The sequence below is a fragment of the Lepeophtheirus salmonis genome, chromosome 6 (genome assembly GCF_016086655.4).
Source record: "Lepeophtheirus salmonis chromosome 6, UVic_Lsal_1.4, whole genome shotgun sequence".
Lineage (NCBI taxonomy): Eukaryota > Metazoa > Arthropoda > Copepoda > Siphonostomatoida > Caligidae > Lepeophtheirus > Lepeophtheirus salmonis.
Window position 1 is genome coordinate 11488236 of NC_052136.2, and position 16695 is coordinate 11504930.

At 31.6% G+C, this 16695-nt stretch overlaps 1 long non-coding RNA gene across 1 annotated transcript; it reads right to left on the reverse strand.

Moving 5' to 3' along the window:
• Positions 1-1797: 1797 nt before the first annotated feature.
• Positions 1798-5421, reverse strand: LOC139905633 (uncharacterized). The gene is made up of 2 exons (XR_011780560.1): positions 4193-5421; positions 1798-4139 (listed from the first exon to the last, which is right to left on the reverse strand). It is a non-coding gene; the product is annotated as an uncharacterized lncRNA (long non-coding RNA).
• Between the last annotated feature and the right edge of the window lie 11274 nt (positions 5422-16695).

The following is a 16695-nucleotide window of genomic DNA, read 5'->3' on the forward strand; positions in this document are numbered from 1 at the left end:
AAGATATGGTGCGTTGAGCGTGTGAATCATTTCAGTCTCGTTTAATGTTAATAGACGAAGCGGATGTATCGAATAAATTATAAAATATAGATTGAAGTACATTATTTTTTATGAAATATTTACATGTTTTATTTTACTCTAAGGTCAATCCATCAGTGATAAATAAAAATTAAAAGAAGCTTAAAACTTATGGGCAACCCTGTGTGTATATAGAAAAAACTCTTAACAATAAAAATATTACTGTGTCTTAGACTTTATGTAATTGTACAATTTCCCTTACTTTTTGGGTTTTTTTATGGCACTGTAATTTTAAGGTCTGTTCTACGGACACATGGGGGGCGATACACATTTGGACACAAAATGCTGATGGTTTTTGTCTGTCCAATAACAGTTAAAAATTACTATAAATAATGTTATTTATAACTTATGTTTGTTTATTTAAATCAAATGTGTAAGCACCTAATTGATACCAGAACAATGATTTACAAAAATCTTTATTTTTTTTTTATTTTTGCGTAGTGACCTTCCTGGTTTGATTTTTAAAAAAAGTTTAATTTCATCGGTATTACTCCTGAGCAGGTGTTGTGTACGGTGATTCTTCCACAATTACACCTGCTTTGAAGACAACCCAACAAATTGCAAACACACCAATTGCTAAAGTTCAGAAAATGAAATTATCTGTAGTAGCAAACAATCAACAGATTTCTACGTAACAATACTCTCAATATATAGTTAAACAAAATTTATCCTTAATAAATTTTTTGACTTTTTTGAATCATGAATAAAAAGTTTATTAAAATAATCTTCGTAAATAAAAGCCTGTTCAACCCTATGTAAATAAACTAACCTAGTTCTAACTTTCCTAAAGTGAAAATCGCTTAATACAAGCACCAACTACATAACAACTTTAAAATTACTTTACTTCCCCAATAATTTAGTATTCTGCGTTATATCCAATGCTTATGGGCCATAAGTACTTCAAAATATCACCAAAGTAATATGTCAAATTAGTTATACTATTTGTCTTTATTGGACAGATTAAATTCTTATAAATATTCATTTGAATTGCAACAGTAAGTGTTTATTTGAATTTTTTAGTAATCTAAGAAAAATAATTGGTTTATGCAATCTCCCCTTCACTTACTACCTGAAAAATTATTGAACAGATTGAATTATCACAAGTGTTTATCCAAGACAAATTAAATGGCTAATACAATCTCCCCTTCCCCTCTAATTTTTGATAGTAGAGTGAAGAACAAAAAATATTGCTAGGCAGAAAAAAACGGAGGAGAAGTGAGGAAGAGGAAGATCAAAAGTTATTTTTGTATAAATAAGATTCAAAATGGCATTAAGAGAATATTACTATTAAACTTTTGAGATAAACAAGGATGCAGTATATTTTCCTTCAATTGAAAATAAAATAAGTTGACTCTTGTAGGATTTAAAGCAGCTAACTTTACGTATTATGAACTCAAAACGGTTATTATACATACAAATGATTTTGATATGTTTATTCATAACACTGGCCAACACAATTTTTCTTGCATGGGGTTTTTAAAGTGAATCTAACTCCATTTTGGCTGTTAATTCCAAATCTGTCATTAGTTTTGCCTATCACATCAAGTTTTTGAATAACGGGGTGATGAAAAAATACTACAACACTTACCAAAAATCCTTAATTTACGGGTGAAAAATAATACTTTTTTTTTTGTTGTTTGTTATTTCATTTGCGTATTGGCTGCTGATTTCAATGTGTCACTAGTTTTTGGTTATCACATAAGGTTTTTGAACTATAGGTTGATTAAAAGGTTTTATTTTATTTTTCAATACAAGACACAATAATCTAATTTTGTTTAAACATACAAAACTAAAAAAAAATACAAAACATGAAAGTACAAACACATATTTGACAAAATTCAATATTATTACAAACATAGAATGTTATATCAAACTAGTAGATGCAGGAACAGTGTACTTTGTTTGTAGACAAACATATTAGTTCATTTTTGGGGTAAACTTACTTTTTAATGACGCCCTCTTAGGTAAAGCATCCCTCATCAAACTCCAGCAGTAATCAGCCATCATATGCGAGTCCCAACGACCCTCATATCTGTCTTACATGACTTTAATGTCTTGGTGGAACCTCTCACCTTATTCGTCGCTAACATCTCCAAGTTTGTCTGGAAACATGTCCAGCTGACCGTGTAAGTAGTGCAGTTTGATGCTCATTCTGCACCCGAGCTCTTGTAGAGTAATGAGAAGTTCATCCACAATCTCTCGGTATTTGTTGTTTTTCTTGTTCCGAAAAAACCCTGCACCACATTAGTAAATGCAGTCCACGCTCGAGATTCGACGGAGGTCATCCTCTCAATGAAATGTATGTCCCTGAGTAATGTTCTGATCTGGGGTTCCTTCGAATATCCCTGCCTTTTTCTTTGCATCACTAAGACTCGGAAAGGTTGAACATATGTATTGAAAACAATCATCATTGTGATCAAGAGCTTTTACAAACTGCTTCATTATACCAAGTTTGATGTGCAATGGTGAAAGAAGGATGTTTTTTCGATCAACTAGTGGTTTATTAAAGGCATTCCTCTCTTCAGGTACCAACGTATGCTTTGATGGTCATTCCATTATAACCCAGTGATCCTTCTCAGCTCAACTGTCCCAGTAGCAAAGGAAACAAGGATATATTGTGTAACCTCCTTGTTGACCCAAAAGGAAGTTCACCATTTTTAAATTCATACAGATTAGATCGAGGTATTTCAATCGTTCAAGTACTATTTTGATGTTTCCATACTCCTCCTTCATATTTCCTTCCTCAGTGTCCAATAGGGATACATCCATATATGTTACCATTGTGAAGTAAAACACACTTTGAACTTCTTTTCGAGCTATCAATAAAGAGTCTCCACTCACTTGAATGATATACAGATAATTCCAAATGCACAAGAAGCCCTTGAATGTCACTGCAGTATACAAAGTGATTGTCGAAATCAAAGAACTTCCTCAGTTCTGCATCTCTGTTACGATAAAATGTGACTCTTGTTCCCTGAGCATGCATGTTTCGCTCTTGTAGTCTAGAAGCCAACAACTGAGCAGATTGTTTAGGTAAATTCAAATCTCGAATCAGGTCATTCAATTCAGGTTGACTATACAGAAAAGGTTTACCAAACAATGAACCCAATGGTGTGCAATTTGCATCTTTATCTTCTTCATCATCGACTGAAGTATGTGCGTCATCATCAATATCTACTAACTTGGTGAAAACAAGTACAGCAGTAGATCATTTTCTCTCTCAATAAACAGGCATTATACATTAACAAGGGTTTTAATCCAGGTCTACCATATGTCTCACTCCCGTCTTCTCGTCGCTCTTAAAAAAAAATCTAATTAGTGTACATATGCTCCGTTTCCAAGACGACAAAATACAATTTTTCTGTTAATCCATTGTCGTATATATATATTGGGCATTTTATTACTTCTATGAAGAAACTTTTGATGTCATAAACAAATACAAATGTATAGCAACTCTCTTAATAAAATATTACCAATTACAATATTATAATACAGTATCGAATAAAATAATATGTATAATTTTAATATTAAGAAATATTGATGTGTAATTAATTTCAGAAATTGGGGAGAAATGATAGTTTAGAAGTACTTAAGAGATAAAAAACAGTTGGGATGATTGTCTTATTTGTCTAACTACCAACTGATTTCGGCCCTTTTTCTATTTCTTTTTGGATAAAAGGTTGTGTTATACAATAAAGGTAATTACTAGCTGAACATTTACTATTTTTATAGCCTAGCGTCCGGGTAATTTTATCAATTCATTACTTATATGCATCTTCCAAGTACGCTTTAATTTTGTCAACTTCGAAAAGGCATTCGATACTGTCTCACACAAGTTCATTGTCGAACAGCTATATAGGTACAGACTACTGGATGGATTTGTTAACATGGTTTCTACCATTCTTAGGAACTAATCATCAAGAATTGACATTCCCGGTACTTATTCTAAGTGTTGCATTCAGCCGGGAGCTCGGCAAGGAGATTTGCTATCGCCATCCCTCTTTCTAACCGCAATGAATAGATTTTATGAGATTATCAACCACAATTCATGCCTTCAAGGTCTGAAAATAAATACAAAGTCACTCAAGTGCTTATTATATGAAAACAATCTTACCTTATTTCTAACGGGAATACATGTTCTATTTACATTGAAGTCATTCAGGATTTCAAAAAAATTTCGGGTCTCTCTATCAACATCGAGAAGACTAAGATCTTATCCAACTGTGACAACTATCTTAAGATACATGATGGAACATTCCATCTTCTGAGATACACCCCTTTGATCTAACATTATATGTGAGAGCATGTATAAATTAAGGAAATATTTGGTATGGGGCATGAAAGAGCATTCATTTCAAGGTCAAGGATTAATGCCCAACAACTCGCCAGGGTCTTGGTTCTACGCTCATAGAAGGTATGTGAAAGGGGATGAATCTCTTGTGGTTAAAACGAGTCAGAATCTCTTGTGATTTGGGGCAGTTAAAATCAAAACAAAATTCTTCTAACGGATTGGTTTTCAATTTGCTGATCGGATCTCAATGATTCCATCTGAAATGTTTGGAGTGGTGAAAAGATGGTGTCCTTATTGGAGGAAGATGTGCTCAGTATGGAACTCTATCATTGAGAATGTCCTCTCTTTAATAGGTTGAAAGGAACCATTTAATTATAATACTCGGCTGAACAGTAGGAGTGAGTTCCTTAGTAGTAATTCCGAGATTACTTCTGCACACCGATATATATCAGACGTGAGCCCCATCTTGAATAACTTCTTTCTATTCCATAGAACACAGCGGATGTTCTCTGGACGAGATTTCAAAAGTAATTATCTTGGTCCTCCGATCCCTGCATTCACTGTCTTAGAAGTAATTTCTAACAAAATGATAAGGCAAGCTTCGTCTGTTAGTATTAGTCGTGAAGAGAAGGCCCCTTAATCAATCATAATCGAACGGCTTGGTAATAGCAATGGCATGGAACATGCAGCTCCAAACGTCATTTTGAAGAACCCATTCATTGACACACGTCAAAAATGTCTGAGGTACAGATTAGAGACGGACGTATTTTTACAAATAAGTCCCGGGAAGATTCTAAGAAGATAATTTGTTATTTTTGCCAAAAAGAATTGAAGACCTCATTTCATTTATTCTACAAATGTATAAAAAAAATTACCCCGATCCTTAGGATGGTGGAGGAAGAAGTCTGGAAAAACTTTCATGTAAGATTGAGTCCCTTGGATTGGCTCATTGTAACGTCCTCACGGTATAAGGATAGGTGGAAAATTGAGAAGCTAATCTCCTAAATGCAAGGTATAGCATACGCCGTGAAGTACAAGAACCAAGAACTCCCTTCATCATGACTCTGTGATTATGTATCTGAAGCGATTATAATCCCCGGCTCCCTCTCCATCGAAGGGAAGTATTGATGACCGATAAGTTAAACCAATGAATTCTTAGATATCATTGGTTAAACACAATTTGAATATAAAGTGTTTACTTACTGTCGTTTATTTGTCAGAACTCGCTCAAGAACCTCAATTCTTGATGGGATTGCTTATCTACTGGATTTTCTTTTCTTTTCCTCCTTCTGTGCTACTGCCCTTATTTTAATTAAACATATAATATTTCAAATTCTGACACTCACTTGTTTATATTTTTTGGTTGTATGATTATCATTTGGATGTAGTCTATTTTCTGTTTTGGATTACAAACTTTTATTATTTTTGACTACTTTAATATGTATAAATAAAAATATTCAAACGAGAAATAAATATAGCTTTTTCTTAGGTTAAAATCCGTGAAAATTAAACAGAAGTTGTGTTTTTGTCTCATTTTGTTTGCTTGTATGCAGATTTTGATCAAACTTTGCAGGAAGATTAAATATGGTGACAGTAAAGGACCATTAAATTTTGAGTAGGGAAGCTCATACAAAACGTTATAGACACAAAATCGACAATAACTTTTCTTTTAAATTGAGACACATCACTCAAATTATATTTTGAGAAGTTAGGGGCACAAAAAACGCATAATCTACAATAATAGGAAAAAATGATTTTAGTCGGAGATTTGCGTTCTACAGAGTGGTTCTTCTAGTTACTCTCCTTTTTGCTGGTTAAACTTTTTTGGTACGTATTTGTTGTTCCAGTACCTTCAAATAAAAGATTTTACTGAAAGATATTCCGAGATCAAACCTAATATAAAATTCTATGGATGGAGATTATTTAAAAGTGGTAATCTATTAACAAATGCAATATCTATTGAATCCACTTAATACACAAATAAGATTTAAACTATGATTTTCTTTTGATTTGAAATCTATCCACCAACTCACTGGTCAAGCAAATCCTGTATTATATAGCTTCATTACTGTAGAACAGTTGATGTATGACTTGTTAGTTGGTTCCTTTACTCTACGTTGATCATACGACCTTTTAGTGTTCGTATGGATTATTTTGTTGAGTTACGTCCAACGTATTTCATTTGTCCATCAAACTGCGACAATCCTTCGAATATGAGTATATCAGGGCTGTAATTATTAGGGTAGGGGCAGGGGGGGGCTTAGAGCCTCCAACATTTATTTCAGTAGTAGTGTAGTAGTGTTTATTGGTTTATTAACATTGATTTATCCGTAGTCACTCCAATAGACCCCCCTCAATTAAAAAACGACACTGTATAGTAATGGGAACACTATAATATCCGGATTACAACAAGACTTTATGATCTAGATAGATATAGTTTTCGCTAGGATTTTTAGGGTTGACATTAGCTATTTTTGCGTGTTTAGAAATACTAACCACTACCAAGTCCAAATAGAATCTTAACATATTGAGTTTTAAATTCTCATTAACATTGATTTCTATATGCAAGTAATATTTACAAGATTAAAAATATTAAATTTCTTTATTTTTTTACATTAAGGTTAATTCAGGGTTTGAGGATTTTTTTTTTTTTTTTTTGTTATTCTATTTATTTTATGATATCAGAATACTATTTAATTAATATAGTGATTTTAATTCCTTAAGACATGCAGTACACGATTGTTTTAATTCAAATCACTCTTTCATTTAATAACTATTCCACTAATAGAAAACCTTTAGTTGATCAAAAAAAGGAAGAGAAAAACAGTACTCGTTCCGCAATGGCACCAGACCATAGGAGCCAAGAGGCCATTTCTCCCCTTCTTTTGTGGAATGTTTATACTTATCACAATAAAAGAAATTCTCTCGTTTAAAAATTTTTAAATATGATAATTTTCGTGAAAAACTTATATATTTCCTTTTTCTTATTTAAATGTTATTTGTTCAAATTTAGGCTCTTATGAAAGTTTTTGTCGTTTGTAAAAAAAATTATTGGTCAAAATTGGAATTTATGAAAGAACAATTGTCAAAAAAGCCCAACAGTCCAGCCCTCCCCCAAAAAAAAAAAAAAAACCTTCACCCGTCCCTGATTACGTCACCATTATATAATTTGGACCCCGAAAATACATTCTGACGCTGGTAGTTGCATGTATATATTGGGTACCTGCAAATCCTGAACAAATATCCCCAGGTTGTTGTTGGCGTCCTTCAGCTTTTTAATCATGGTATTGACAACCTTGGAGCAGGTTGCGATGCAGGAGATCTCGTCAAAACACCTTGTCGCGTCAATAAACGTGGAATATTTGATTTATTTTGATCTCCACCTCAGTCGGATGAAGAAATTTATTTTAGAAGAATTGTTTGTATTTGATATTTCAAAAAAAAAAATCGATAAATTATATACCACGTAGCTCAATGGACAACGCACTTGGAAGAAATTATTCTATTGAACTGAATGTGCGTAGGTTCGCGTCTCGGTCGTTCCTAGAGAAGAAAATGTACAAAATATATATAAACTTCAAAGACAATTCCTGGGTCCGATGGAGTAATGAACATACGATAATGTTTACTTATACTGAATCAGCGCAACTCCATATGACCATTTAAAGAAATTTTAAAAAATAATTTAAAAAATTGGTAAATTATTTAGTTAGTCAATTTCTAGAGTTTCATTCACGATTCTCTGGGACACCCTACAGAGTATTGCTAGAATGATCCGTACAAAATTAATAATATATTATTTTTTTTATGTATAGTTCATAGATACGTTCATATCCAATTATTTTCTGTCAAATTAAACAAAAGAATTAGAAATTATATTCTATCATATTGCAAAATATCCTGAATTTTAATCTGAGAAACTTTTATTTTTATTATTCTTAATATTATGATTACCATAGCTCTAAGGACTACAATGATTAGGGTGCTCTAATGATGCCAATAATAATCCATTTAATTTCTTTGTCGGTTTGTTTCTTAGTTTTAGAAATTATATATTTTGTTTTTTGAAGGGTTAATACATTATATATATATGTTATAATCAATTAAGGAATGTTTTTCCTTGGATAGTTTCTTTTGCATAACATCCAAATGAGGACATAAAATAGATTAAAACGCTTTTGCAATATATATTACATATTGAATATGCAATATCCATGGCAAATGTGAAGGAACAAACAAAACAGGATATAGAACAAGGGTGGCAAAGGGCTGCATTAAAGAAAGGATATTGAATGTAGTGGTTGAGGGTGGCATATAAATTTAGAAGGGTTTAAAAAGTTAACATATGGACTGAAAAGTCCCAGGCTTAACAAAGAAAACTCTTTTTTTTTCTTCAAAATTGGCTTTTTTTAGTTTTAATTATTATTTATTTATTTAGTATTATTCACTTTATGGAGCAGACTCCCCATTACACTTTCAAGTCATAGCTTTGTTTGAAAGGTTTTTTTTTTTTCATCGAAACAGTATAAAATTAAAACGAAAAATTGTTTTTGATCGATTGCCTTGGAAATAGTAAAGGTTACGTCACATTTAGCACAATTACACAAAGAAAAACGCAGATTGTCATGAAATTTTGACAGCTGTCTTTTGAAGTTTGGTACTATCTGAAAATTAGGTGAATTGAAAAAAATAGGATCATTTATGTGTGAATTTTAGGAATTTTAAGCCTAAATAAAAATATATATGGTACTAAAAACGAATTCAAAAAGTAATTTCATTATGATTAAAATGGTTTATGGCCAAGATCGTTAAATAAACTTTTATGTTGAAATTAAATACATTGTATTCGATAAATGTGTAGTACTTTAAATAATATATAATGTGTTTTACTCAATTGTTCTATGGTAGTCAAACTAGATAAAATAATGCGTAACCGATTTCGTTACAAAGTTCAAAGATGTGGGGCCAACAGGCTGAAAAATATACAAACCTCGCATCGCTAGCATGTAAATTAGAGATAATTCATTTTCAACTTTTTTTGAATTTTGATTACAACTAGCGCGGAAAAGTTGTGAAGCTATGAAAATTACATATGCTAAATTTCATTGTCTTACGAAGTGATCTTCAGATCGCACATTGCAATCTTATTAAAAAATGAAAAAACTCTTTACTTAGTGAATATAAAATATAAAAAGATATTTTTAGTGATTTTGCATAAATATTTTTTAACATGTTTAAAAAGTTTTTTTCTAAAACTGTCCAATGGAAAAAAAGAAAAGAAAAAAGTTAGAAAAATTATAGCTCGTATCCTTTCTTACATATTCAAAAAGGAAAAATCAAAATTTTTCTTATGTCATTCGCTCTACCTGCTCCAAAGGTCAGCTTTAGAAAAAAACTTTATATGTGTTTTTTATAGGTTAGAATAATATCTATCATAATTAATCAATACAAAATAATTATTAGTGCTGTATTTTGATATTTATTGACGAAATAAATAACTTTGTTCTCCCTTCAAACTTTGAACGGGATGTGCTACTTAAAAATGACCTCGTAAGACAATGAAAAATTATTTTCTTACAACATAACATATTTTCAAAACTAGCAGGACTCGAAATTTAAAAACAATTGAGAAAAAAACACCCTAACGTAGGTATTTAATTATCCTTAATTTTAACGGTTAAATTATGAATCTACTTTAAGCATATCATGGCTTTTTTATTATTATATTGAGCAAAGGTATTGGCACACCTACTCTTATGAAGTACTTTTATTCCGGTATATTAAGCATCCACCACTGTTGATTATTATTTGACATTTTCCTCAATAAGAACAACGCCTATATTAATTTTCCTGAAACAAACTGTTAGACTTGATATACATAATTAGTTAAATGTTGACTTGATCCTTCAATTATGAGCTCTCTATTTATACTTGAAGAATATACCTTTTTCAGGGCCAAATCAAGTCCGAATTTATCCCGATCCAATTCTACACAAGAGTGCTACAGCTCTGAGTAGATATAATGTTAAGTACAAATATATCTGCAATTTAGAATACAATCCATTTTTTTTTTAAACACGGATATTTTCTTAATATGTTCCTGGTTATTCCGGACAAGAAGTAAAAAAAAAAAAGAATCGCCGTATATACAGAATTATTTTCGTTTACCTTGTACATATATGTAAAAATTTGAGATTTAGGTGAATGTAAATTCCTCATAAAATATCTTTGTTAAAATGAGAACTATTCAGAAACATCTCTGAATCCAAATTCCAAATGACTGCAATTCTGAATTCATATGGTTTCAAGTCTGTGTAGGTATGGTTCCAAGTCCACATAATATTAATGGCGTGCCTAAAAAGTTTCCTGAAAAAATGTCCAAGTCCAGATTCGAGTATTACAGATCAATACTAACCTCAGATTGACTAAAAAAATGTTATAAATCATTTGAATATGGACGGAGTTCAATTTTTATTATTTTATATTATGTTAATCTTACAATTTTCTGTGTATTTAAGTGATAGGTATATATATTTTTTAGCTGCTTATATTTAATCTGTTTGAGGCAATAATAATTAATTTTGTTTAAATTTCGAGTAAAAAATATTATTTACTGCGAATAAATTTAAGAAATGGATTACAATTCGATTTCCAATTTTTTTCAAGTTTCGACCTTTCTACTTCTTTTCCCTATTCTTCTAATCAACTGAACGCTGATTTGCTGGATTCGAATTAGCTCATGTTAAGCTCAGAGCAATTCCCACTACTACTATTAAATAATAATTCCATTATTGGGAAGAATTGATTAAGCTACCAACTCATTTTGGAACTTTTACTGTTGCTTCAAGTAGAGATGTATGTAAAATGTTAAATGTAAGTTGAAATTTTTAATAGAATTTGGCAATTAAGAGAATATTTACTGAAATAATTTTCACTCAAAAATAAAGAAACGTGAAATAAAAGCTGCTGAGAGAAATTATTTTGTGTAAAATTTTTTGTAGAACTCCTCCAAATCTTTGGACATCATGCAACAACGTATAATCATTCCTAATTATATGACCTACAATAATTTATTAAATATTTAATTTGAATTCTCAAAGATAAAATATGTTTGCGTGTATTTACCCCTCTTTCTTTGTTTGAGATGGCTGCACTTGTCTGTGTTTACATAAGTGAGGCTAATAACTACGACAAATGAACAAAGCAATCGTGGTATAAGTTACTTTATCATAATTAACAATGTAGAAGCTGAGGATGACGAGTTATATGTATTGAAAAATCAACTCGTAAACTCGCTTTTTCATGAACAAAGACGTAGTGTAGTGTATTTCCCTTTCTCCCGCCGTTACCTTAGTTGTATCACACAACTTTTTTATAAAAAGAAAAGGCCCGAAATTATCTGGTAGTTAGCCAAATAAGTCAATCATACCAACTGCTATTTATTTCTTAAGTAATCTCAGACTATCTTTTTCATTATATTTATCCACAATAGTTAAAGTAAGAAATCCGTTATTATGCAAAATAACTAGTTAAAGTGCATAATAACTGAACTAGACCGATAATGTGCATAATAACTAGATAATGTGCTTAAAAAATGAGCAAGACCGTTCATGTGCAAAATTATTGCAATCATAAATTTCATATTCTCTTCCGAGACCCTTCCCTAAGGCAAAAATCGATGCTCGGCTCATGAGATATTGAGATATGCAGCATGTCTACAGTCTTGATTAAAAGTAAGCATTCTTTATGTATTATCATAAGGGACGCCATCCATTGTAACCCCGGTTGATATCCCGGCCCATAGTTTGCGTTGGGTTCCAACACGACTAACAAATGGGTTGTAATTTACCGCAAATTCATGTAATATTATCAGAGACGCCATTAACTATAGCCACAGTTGGCATCCCGGCCCATGGGTTCTGTTGCGTTCCATATGTTGTGTTTATGATGATATTATTTGAATTAGCGGTAGATTACCCCCCTTTTGTTAGTCGCATTGGTACGCAAGACAACCTGTGGGTCGGGATGTGAACTGCAGATATAGTTGATGGCGTCTCTTATGATATTACATGAATTGGCAGTAGATTACAACCCGTACCCGTTTGTTAGTCGCGTTAGAACGCAATACAACCCATGGGCCATATATGACCCGCGGCTATCATTGATGGCGTTTCTGATGACATTACATGAATTGGCGATGAGTGACAACCCTTTTGTTAGTCATGTTGCCACGAAACACAGTCCGTGTGCCGGAATATCAACCGGGGCTATAGTAGATGGCGTCTCTGATTATATTAAATGAGTCGGCGGTGTATTACAATCCTTTTTTTAGTCGTGTTAGCATGTAAGACAACCCGTGGGCCGGGATATGAACTGCAGCTAAAGTTGATGCCGTCTCTTATGATATTATATGAATTGGCGGTAGATTACAACCTGTTTGTTAGTCACGTTACCACGCAACACAGACCATGGGCCGAGATATCAACTGGGCCTATAGATGGCGTCCCTTATCATAATACATGAATTGATGAAGGGTGCTTACTTTGAATGAAGCCCTGTGGGCATGCTGCATATCTCATGAGCCGGGCATCAATTTTTCCCTTATGAAAGGATCTCGGAAGATAATGTGAAATTTATGATTTTGCACATCAATGATCTTTTTTAATTATTATGCAGATTTTCTGTCTTCTTCAGTTATTATGTACATTACCTAGTTATTATGCACATTAACTAGTTATTTTGCAAAATAATAGATTTCTTACTATAACTGTAACATATATATATACATACATGATACGAAAATCATTAATAGTATTTTATTCTATAATGAATTATAATATTGTTTAGCAATATTTTATTAAAAGCGTAACCATTAGAGCTAGTACAGTACGAGGTTGTACCGGGCTTGGGTAGGTACGAACCTTACAATTTGGTCCGCTTTTACTTTCGGTACAGTACGTATAAAATCACAAATTAATTTGTTTGATATTATAAGATTTGGGTTATTTTTTCTTATCATTCGTTATTTGGATTATATATTATATGTACATAACAAACATATATAAATAAACCGGAAAAATTCCATTGATCATTATTTTTTATTAAAATCAAACATATAACATATTTTGTGTCACAAATATCAGTTGTGCCTTGAATATACAGACAACTATTATTAAATAATTATTCAGTTCATTGTTCTTAGTTACTTTGAAGTAATCTGTATTTTTTTAATAAATATTTCATTAAAGCATCATCGACGAACAAATGGTAATTGATAGCAAATTTGACACAACGGTAGATATAATTAATTCGAAAGCTGTCGATATTTTGACTGCTAATCGGTCTTGTTTATTACCGGAAATGTAGAAAAGCTCATCTTTTTGAAAAAAAAAAAATGATAAATTTATATATCCTGTGGATATTTTATATCAACCTTTGCTTTTAGATAGGTTAAGTATATTTAGGAATAATATATTTTTATAGAAAATAAATTATTAAGGAATAAAATATCGAAAAAACTTAAAAAACTACATTAATTCCATTAAAAAAACATTTTACTATCATATGATACCAAATAGCATACCGTAAAGGGTGTACCATGGTTCGAACCAAACCCGTGAGTTTAGTGTATCGTTTCAGCCCTAAAAGCTAGAAATTTAGTACAACGCACATTTCATGTGATGCGAATTTTTCTTGTCCCCATAAGCCGCAATAAGCGGAGACTCCCTATAATTACAATATTGTCTCTCTGCACAAAATGTGCAAATGACAAAAAAATATACATTGGTCTCATCTGTGTTACAATACAAAACGACATCTTGCGTGGGAAAAAAACTTTACAAAGATATGAATCTACTCAACTAACAGGTGCGGTTCGTCACTTTGTTTAACCCCTTTAGTTTTATCATTATTATTCAATTCTTGAGAATAGAGCATCTTTATATAAAGTGTAACCATGAGTGAGTGTGTTCATGAAATGATGGAGAAGGACACTGATGATTTCTTGGGGAATTATAAGTGTAAGTATTTGGTGGACTCAGAGTAGACATGGGATGTGTTTAAAAAAATTAAAGTCCTTCACTCTAATATACATAAATTGAAGATAAGATGATCTGTCGGTATGCTATAAAAAAAGAAACCTAAAATTAATGTGGTCACTCTGACAGTTTTAGCTGTCATGACGTTCTATTAAACTATCAGCTATAAGACAACGCAACCCCCCATTCCATATATGTTATTGATATTGGCAGGAATTACTTTTTTTTATATCCTTAACTCCACCTTAAGTCCAATAATAACAAACACTTATAACTCCGCAACAAATCCTGAGTTTTAATTTTCGTAATTTAATCAATTCGTTTTAATAAAAAACCCATTTTCAGGTTCCAAGTACAGCAAAAGCACTCCCTCTTCAATGATCATATTTTTTTCATCGATAATATATATATATATATATATATTTAAATGTACTTGTACAATGGACGGTAAGCTGTAACATAATTACCTTTACCATCAAAATAACAGTCTCTACATGATAATAAACTCTTTTATTTTATTCTAAGGATATCTTTTTTTTGAGTTATGCACGAAAAAGTATGATACACTTGTTTGACCTCACCCATCCAGTAAAATAATAACTGTATTTATGCTATAATTGATTTTTTTTTAAGATTATTTTTCAATTAAAAATTAATGCTGCTTAGTTAAAATAAATAACTAAGACATGTAATATTAGCATGAAAACATAGAAAATTTGAAAAGTTCGCCCAATTTTTTGGAACAAGCCTTCAAACGCAATAATACAAATATTAAACCTCCAGCCTACCCAGTTGCTACTTTAATCAATCGTCTTGACAGCTGAACATTCCAAAGATTCTTCCAATTATCAGGGTTATCATGTCATTTTTCAAGGATTATTTTTTACATACCGAAAGCGCTTAATATTACAATATATTTTCCACATCCGGGATGAGTACAATTTTAATTGGAGATGCATTAGATATCAACAAAGTGTTGAAAAACTGCAAAGCAAAAGGTAATAATGTAGATTTTAATCTGTTTAAGGGGAGTGGAGGGAAAAAGAATCACGAACTTCCATTTTCAATGTTCTATATAGACACTATTTTATGTTATTAACATTACTGCAGATACTAATGGTCAAAGTGTCTTGTTGCATGTAATAGACATACGCATCCTTTGTACAGTGAATACAGAAATTCACTTCAAACATAACTTTTGGGAATTTTTAAAAAAAAACTACGTAACAAAATTTTAAAATATTTGAATCACTGCCAAGTTTAATTTATTATTAAAAAAATATATATTTTTTGTAAGATATTACTCCGTAAATATCTACTATGGGTTCATAAATTTATGACGTCCCAGTTGATAGGAGGGGGGAGGGGGTGTTACGTATTTAAAGATTTTTTATGGGATACTTCGGAGTCAACTACATTGAAAACAGCTCACTGTTTCACTGATCAACAAAACCTTCTCAATATGAAAAATATCAGTAAAGGGAGGAGGGTTAGAGAGCCTGTAGCCCCGCCCCTCTCAAAATGAAGGATTTTTGGTTTATACTTGAAACATTTTTATAATAATAATAATAACTATCTAATTTATTTATAATCCTGCAGAAGTGGTCTTAGATATAACCAATATTATTGCATTTACAAAAACATAGAGGGGGGGGGGGGGTTAAAATTTTTACTTTTCTCCGAACGTCATAAATCTATGACCCCTATGGCGAAAATTGACACAATGTATGTTTTTTTCCTAAGCTGTGGATTTGTGTACTCTTGGTTGTGTTGGTCCCATTTTTTTGATCGTGTTCAGTGAGTAATTTAAAAAAGGATAATAACTATGAAGACGCTGTATGTATACAGTGTATAGCGCGCAACAATCCGAAGTCTTCCTTTAATTAACAGGATTTTTTTTTTTTTTTAATTTTTTTTAGAATTGATAAAAACTTTTTTTTATGTTCCATAAATTGGTCAGGAGGATTTGTACTGATTAGTGAGTAAGTATAAGTAAATATTATAGTTTTATATTTAATCTATCTGACTTAGGAATTGTCATTGAAGTTAATATCCTTAATGTATATTTTCTTCTCTAGGAGCGAGGGAGTATCAAACAAACGCACATTGAGTTCAAGAGAATATTTTCTCCTGAGTGTATTGTCCATTAAGCTACGTCGCTTTGTCTTTTTTAGATGGCTTTCGGGTGATTTTTTTTGGGATTTTGAAAGAATAAATATATTATTTTATTTAAAAAGCAAATTATTTTTTTCCTTCAAAAGTCATGACATTTAATTTTTTTTTTAGACA